Raw genomic sequence first — 7,781 nt, forward strand, 5'->3', positions numbered from 1 at the left:
GGCGGTGAACAGGGCAATACATGTTAAAAAGACAGAATACAACAATTAAAAAAGATTAAACAAAATGCCCACAACTCTTACAATAGGTTAAAACACATTTAAAAGTAATAAAAACCCAACCCCATCCCATCAGGCCAGGGCAGCTTGTTCAAAGAGATACGTCTTTAGATCGCGCCGGAAGGAGTGATGTTGATGTTCCCAAGTTGGATTATGAAATGTCTGCAAGGAAACAACCCAGCTCAGAAACCACCAAGGACTCTACAATTCTCGTCCTCTTCCTTTCTCCATTCCACAACCCACCCACCCCCGTCTTCTAGAACTGATTATGTTCCCTAGCTGGGTCATGAAACGTCTGCAAGGAAACAACCAAGCCTGAAGAGCACCAAGGACCCTACAGTTCAGCCCTGAGCTACAAATATTCTCTTCTTTTGGTAGCAGGCACTACGGAACTGCTATTGCTTATACAGATATATAAAACTGATGTCTCATTAAGGAGTGCTGCATGTAGCTCCATACTTATTCTTGGTGGCCTTCATTCTCTGGGATTTTAGGCACGGTTCTTTCTTGAACCAAGGATTTTTGTGCGTGAAAAGCATATGCTCCACCTCTGAAATGGCAAATCAGCTGATACTACAAAGCCAATAGAGCCGAGTGAAATTAAAACACTGCTTTCTTCCCTACCAATTCTCATTCATTTCAAGAAAAGTTGCTTTTAAGATTCCTCGCAAACGGGAAAAAGGTGGCATCGCTGCATTTCTCCCCGCCCCTTAGGAGACGGTGCTGTGAAAGATAAAGACACTCAGGCATACCAATCAAAACACTAGCAGCCTGCAGTCTTCCTAGATTCTCACCTTTCAACTGAACCCCAAGACACAGAACCATCACACTGGAAGGGACCTTAAGAGGTCACCTGTTCCAACCGCCCGCTCAGATTCACTGCAGAAAAATGTTTCTCAACCTTAGCAACTTTAAGGTATGTGGACTTCAACTCCCAGCCTGGCTGCCTGGGAAAAATCCTTGGGAATTTAAAAAGTCCACGTATCTTCAAGTCATCGAGGTTGAAGTCCACGTAGCTTAAAGTCACCAAAGGCATTGCCAGTCAACGATCCATCCGGCCTCTGTTCAGAAAGCTCTAGCAATTTCATGAGATGGTCTGTTTCTCTGATCAACAGCCAGTGCTGTGAGGAAGCTCCTCCTGGCATCCTGTGTTCTTGACCACAACGGAGGCCAAAATTTCCGTTGCTAAGTGAGACATCGGTTGAGTGAGTTTGGCCCCATTTTACGACCTTTCTTGTCACAGTGGTTAAGTGAATCGCTGCAGTTGTTCAGCTAGGAACACGGTTGTTCAGGGACTCTGGATTCCCCATGGACTTTGCTTGTCAGAAGGTTACAAAAAGGGATCACGTGACACGGCCACCTTCATAAATTATGCGCCAGTGGCCAGACGTTTTGAGTTTTGATCATGTGCTGCAATGGTCATAAGTGTGAAAAATGGTCCTAAGTCACTTTTTTTTCTATTCCCCTTGTCACTTTGAACGGTCCCTAAATGAACTGTCGCCGTCAGTTGACAACCTGTAATCCCCTTTCCTGGATTTTTATTTTTTAATATTGGAAGATGCAATGAGCCAAGGAAGCTTCGTGGTAAAGAACAAAGAAAGGCATTTTTGAGAAACTGCAAGGCATGTTTTGGCAGAGCATTAAACTACGAATAAGTGAATTCCTGTGGAGTCTTTAACAAGGAATGCTAAGAAAGCCATACCTGGGGCGGACATCTCCAAGCACATGTTCCCAATGTGATGGATTGCAACAGTGAGCTGGTTGGCAAAAGCTGATGGTGCCCAATTTGCATTCTAAATACTCAGTTTTAAAAAAAAATTCCCCCAGTGCCTGGATAAGATCATCATTTTCTATTTTTCTAAAATAAATGACACATTAGAACAGGAGGAGCACAGAATATTAATCAGCTCTGATGTTCAGTAGGACTACAGATGCTTCTGATTCAACTCCAAAATGGGGGCTTTGGAGCCTTCCCAAGTGCAAAAAAACCCAGCACCTGCTCTGCCACACTTGGAAAACAGTTGTATCCTTACCCAGGATTTACAAGCCAGCTCTAGAGAGCCACTGCACGAGCCTGGGAAAGGATCTGGCTGCTTTCAAGGGTTCGGGATAGTTTCATCCGCAGTGTCAGGCGCACTGATGCCCCTCTTTCCAATCAAATCCGAAGCCCTGCGTGACTGGTTCAGTTGGAAAGTTGCACTTTTGATGAGATGGAGAATACTCATTGAGAAAGATCCAAAGCCAGGACCTGGGAAGCCAGCCATACAGATGCCGATGAATTGAAATTCCAAGAGGCATTGCCTGTGTTGGGAACGCAATCTGCCTTCTGCAGGAGGCAGTGAAGGATGAAAAGTTTTGAAGGGAGGGAGGAGAAAATTTTCCCTCCCTAGCAATACTCAGAGTAGAAAGGAAGGGAGGGAGGGAGGGAGGGAGGGAGGGAGGGACAAAGGAAGGAAAGAAGGAAGGAAGATGGATGGGCAGAAGGAAAGGAGGGAAGGAAAGAAGGAAGGCAGAAAGAAGATGGGCAGAAGGAAAGGAAGGGAGGGAGGGAGGGAGGGAGGGAAGAAGGAAGGATGGAAGGGAGGAAGGGAGGAAGGAAGGAAGGAAGGGAGGGAGGGAGGGAGGGAGGAAGGGAAGAAGGAAGGATGGAAGGGAGGAAGGAAGGGAGGAAGGAATGAAGGAAGGAAGGGAGGAAGGGAGGGAGGAAGGGAAGAAGGAAGGATGGAAGGAAGGGAGGGAGGGAGGGAGGAAGGAAAATGGCCCCTCCCTAGCGATACTCAGAGTATATTGGTAGATTTGCAAATAGTTGCTTTAGTTTGGTGAAATTTCTATAGAGAGGTCTCTAAATTTGGCAACTCCAAACTGGTAGCTGTGGACGTCAGCTCCCTCTCTCAGCCATTTGGCAGTTGAAGTCCACAGTCTTAAAGCTGCCATGTTTGGAGAGCCTTAGTCTATAGGTGAGGTGCAATAAATGAAAATACAGGTAGTCCTCAACTTAAAACAGTTCATTTAGTGGCTGTTCGAAGTTACGATGGCATTGAAACAAAGTGACTTATGACCGTTTTTCACACTTATGACTGTTGCACCATCCCCGTGGTCATGTGATCAAAATTCACTGTTGCCCACTGACTCACGTTTATGACGTTTGCAGTGTCCCGGGGTCATGTGATCGCTTTTTGTCACCTTCTGACAAGCAAACCTAAGCCGTGCCTCCTCCCCTTACTTTGTACGACAAAATAAAGAGGAATTCACCCAAATTCTACGCTTTAAACAAGACTCTAACAGCATCGCTGTACTATTTGAAATAAAACCACGTAGATAAAGGCAACCAAGCCATTTTGTGATGATCGGGAATAGCCTTGAGGATAATTTGGATCCCTAACACCAAAAACAGAGTCTTGGTGGAGCAGTGGGCTAACGCCTCCTTAAGTAACACCAGCTGCCTGCAATTAGTGCAGGTTCGAGTCCCACCAGGCTCAAGGTTGACTCAGCCTTCCATCCTTCCAAGGTAGGCAAAATGAGGACCCAGATTGTTGGGGGCAGTTAAGCTGACTTTGTAATAATGCCGCTTGGGGTGTGTGTGAAAGCCCTAATAAGCAGGCATATACATAGAATGAAGGCTACTGCTAAGCTTGTAGGCCGCCCTGAGTCTTCGGAGAAGGGTGGGATATAAATGGCATTAAAATAAAAAAACAGTCATCAGCTGTGGCTTTCCCATGATTTGGACAAGTGGACAAGCATTGCAATTCAGCGGTTGCATCGCGTTTTAGCCCATGGTCTTCCTTCCTCGCTCGTAACAATCTGGCCAAAGTCTGAATCCTGTTCCAGTGAAAAAAAATGCAAATGTGGAAGAAACCCCTCCCCCATTATTTTATTGTCAAAATAGCACAAAAACGATTTTGAAAAGGAAGCCAGCCTGCTTGACTCCTTTCAAAAAGCTCACGGCTCAAGGCGCTCTCTCTTTTTTGCTGCACGCGCGCTCCCTTTTCAATTATGCAACAGTTTTGAAAAATTGACTCACAACACCTCGAGGAATCTCCCTTTCTTTCCCAGGACATAAGAAATGCAGGAGACAGGGGGGAAAAAAGGCCCAAGCATGACACCACATTTTGTGGAGAACCTCGGAGCTAAGCTACACACAAGTTGGGCAGACCAGGATACAAAAACTGGGCCGCTGTTAATTTTCTACGAAGAGAGAAAGGCCGATGAATTACACACATCCAAGAGTTCCCCTTCCCTGCCACCATCTTGCTGGAATTATGATCAGAAGGCACACCTGGGTGCCATGGAGGAACCCTAGAACAAGGGGGGGGGAGAAAGGGGCTTTCATTTCCACCGACTTGCAGCCCTCCTAAATCTTGGCTTTTATTCCTGAACTTCATCCAGATGTTTCAACCAAACTGTAATTTGTAAAATGCCAGAAGAGGTGTGTTTGTCTGTGTGTGTGTGTGAGAGAGGGGGGGCAGGATTAAATGCCTAGAGAATAACCATGTTAACCCTAAAGTAAATATAGGTAGCCCTTGATTTACTATCACAACTCAGCCCACATTTACTGTACGTTGCTAAGCGAGACAGTTAGGTGAGCCTTGCCCCCATTTTCTGGCCACATTTGTTGAATCACTGCAGTTGTTAAATTAGTAGCATAGTTGTGAAGTGAAACTGGCTTCCCTCCACTGACTTTGCCTGTCAAAAGGTCGTAAAAGGGCATCAGATAATCCCGGGATCCTGAAACCGTCATAAATATGAGTCAGTTACCAACTGTCTGAATTAGGATCACGTGACCGTGGGGGTACCGCGATGGTTGCAAGTATAAAAAAATGGTCATAAGTCCCTTTTTTAAGTGCCTTTGTAACTTCAAACAGCCACTAAATGAAGTGTTGTAAGTCAAGGACTACCTCTATGAACTCTTGTTGAATCCCTTCATGCTTCTTCCACCTGGCCCCACAAACCTTAGATGGAAGTCCGAGGTCTCCCATTCAACAGTCTGTGATCCTTGCTTTAAAGGAGATTTCCTCTACTTAGTTTATAGAGTCTGCATTCAGAACTTGAATGAAAACCAACCGAACAGCCACTTAACCTGGTACACTGGCAAATATTAAGGGGGCAGAAATAAAAGTTTTGTGTCTAACCACACTCAGCCCCCCCATGAACCAGTGAGGGACAAAATAATTGAACTGTACATTTTATTTCAGTAGCAATTTTCTGATGCCCAAGAGTGAATAAGGAAAACAGAGATGCAAACATTTCGTCATGATTCAGACATAAATAATATTTCTTAGTAAACATTCAGGTGCCCGGGGGAGGGGGGGAGAGAAAACATTCTGATTCCATCCTCTATGCAATGAAAAGACCATATTTTGATTTTCCCCAAAGTTAGTTCTGGAGGTATTATCAAGATTTTTGTCAAATGAGATCTACCGTCCAGTGGAATTCCGTATGTATTTACTCAGAAATAACACGTATCTCTTGATCTGTTCAAGTTCATTCCCAAGTAAGCATACAGATGTGGCCTGAAATTGTACTTCCAGTATTATCTTTGTGTCTTGTTCTCTCATGCAGCAAATAATTGTCAGATGTTTTCTGGCTGACCTAGTTTGCGATAATGATCACCCCATCCTATCCTACCTCACACCACCCACCAAATTAAAGTTTGAAACAAACTTTGTGAAGGCTTTTTTTTACCTATGGAATCCAAAGGGATCGTGTAAATATTAAAACTATGTGCTTGGGATGTACGTTGGAAATACCCACCATGGTATTTAGCTGAGAAAATACACTTATAGAAATTCTGTATGAACCAGGGAGCAGAAGGTAGAAAAAGGTGCATTTCTGAACACTAACAGAACTACAGTCTTCCTTTATACTGACGACATGTTATAAAAGCTATATGGAGACTGAAATCGAAACATCACAAATTGTGCAATCACTGAATATTTTGGACATCAGTATCCTAAAAGCCTGTTACTCGTCCCAGCTTCTGCCAACCTAGCAGTTCGAAAGCACATAAAAATGCAAGTAGAAAAATAGGGACCACTACGGTGGGAAGGTAACAGCGTTCCGTGCGCCTTTGGCGTCTAGTCGTGCCGGCCACATGACCACGGAGACGTCCTCGGACAAGCGCTGGCTCTTCGGCTTTGAAACGGAGATGAGCACCGGCCCCTAGAGTCGGAAACGACTAGCACGCATGTGCGGGGGAACCTTTACCTTTAGCTTTATTCTAAAAGCACAACACAGCAGATGGCAACACTTAGTTAACCTGGCCAATCTCCCAAAAGCTAAGCAGGGTTGTATCTGATTACTACCTGGGGGGGGGGAAGACCACCAGACAACCCAAAAGCTGGGAAGAAAAAAAAATCCCCAAAAACAAATCGCTTCCCTATTGCGCTCCTCAAATTAATGCAACCATTCCATGAAGTCACCAGGACTTGATCTTGACTCCAAGGGGACTTTTCACCTTTCTCTTAATAGGAGATGACTGCACCGTCTTTTTCCTCTTGGGAATGCAAACAGAAAACCAGCCTCCAGCTTTGTATTTCATAAAATGACGCTTTTTAAAAAAATGGAAGGCCTTTTCGTGTAATAGCATAGGAGATGAAAGTATATGCCACATGGACTAATCAGCATGGCACACCCCAAACTCATGCAGTGTGATTTCACACGGTCTATCGAGACGTATAATTTATCCTGGCGAGCACACTAAAGGAAAAAGTCAGGTGTGTGTGTGGGGGGTGGGTGGGAATTCAGGGAGTTGTATGTTTAGAATGGACGCGTTTTAACTATCCAAGAGTCTTCCTTTCTCCCATCTCTTTGCTTGGATGTGGAGAGAGATGCCAACTACGTGATCAGCGACAAGCAACTCCTGCGCCTCTTGGTCAAAATTACACCTGTCGGGAGAGCAGCTAGAGAAGGGGAGGGGAGGGAAACCACACTGACGCACGCTGTCTGTCTGGGACCAATGGGGGGATGTGGGGAGACTCCATCAACCCTACTGACAACTTGGCCTGAAGAGTTCCCTTAGTAAGCTTGCTCCGGGCTGCACCCTCACGCTCTTCATATATATGGTCACGGCTGAACTGTCCATGGTGCTGATTGCTCGTCACCTCCTAGGAGGTTTGTCTCCAAGAACGAAGAAGCTACAGGGTGGCTGGGCAGAAAAAAGCCAGGCTGCCAGCAACGTGCCAGGGTTTTAGGTGCCCATCCTTCCATCACATTAAAAAAAAAATCCTCCCAAACTAGATACAGCAGCTGCAGCCTTATAAGGGCTAGCTGCATTGTGTCACCTGTTTGTGATATAGCAAAAGGCTAGTCAGGACACTGAAAACCAAAAGAGACCTCCGGAGAGGGAGAAGATCCCCTGCAAAGGGGCTTGCTTACACCAAGCAAGCAAAGGGGTTAAAGGGAAGAGGGAGTTGCATTCTGAAAGCGCCCCGGTATCTCCAACAGTCCCGTGCTCACGCTTCCATTAGTTCCCAGTCAAGAGGCACTTGGGGTCTTGAAGAGAGCCGTTCCGTTTAGCTGGGTCTCCCACCCAGCTGACTTGTCTGAGACAGCACATGAGCCCTTCTCCCTACCTCTCCGCTGCTTCTCCCCCAAAGCAGAGAAACTCTGCATGCAATCGACACACACCCAAAAGGAGCCAGAGATTGGGGGGTTCCGTAGGGCAGGGGGGGTGTTGTAGAACAATGCCTCCTGGTTCAACTGCCCAGGTTAGCCCGGGAGAGGGA

General features: G+C 45.8%; 1 protein-coding gene across 1 annotated transcript in view; it reads right to left on the reverse strand.

Moving 5' to 3' along the window:
* The window catches only part of LOC310645839 (connector enhancer of kinase suppressor of ras 2-like), a gene marked incomplete at its 5' end in the record, with an annotated part of 253,582 nt that overhangs the window by 245,693 nt on the left and 108 nt on the right, over positions 1 to 7,781 (reverse strand). The window lies entirely within an intron of this gene.

Source organism: Vipera ursinii (genome assembly GCF_947247035.1).
Source record: "Vipera ursinii genome assembly, chromosome: 12".
Taxonomy (NCBI): Eukaryota; Metazoa; Chordata; class Lepidosauria; order Squamata; family Viperidae; genus Vipera; species Vipera ursinii.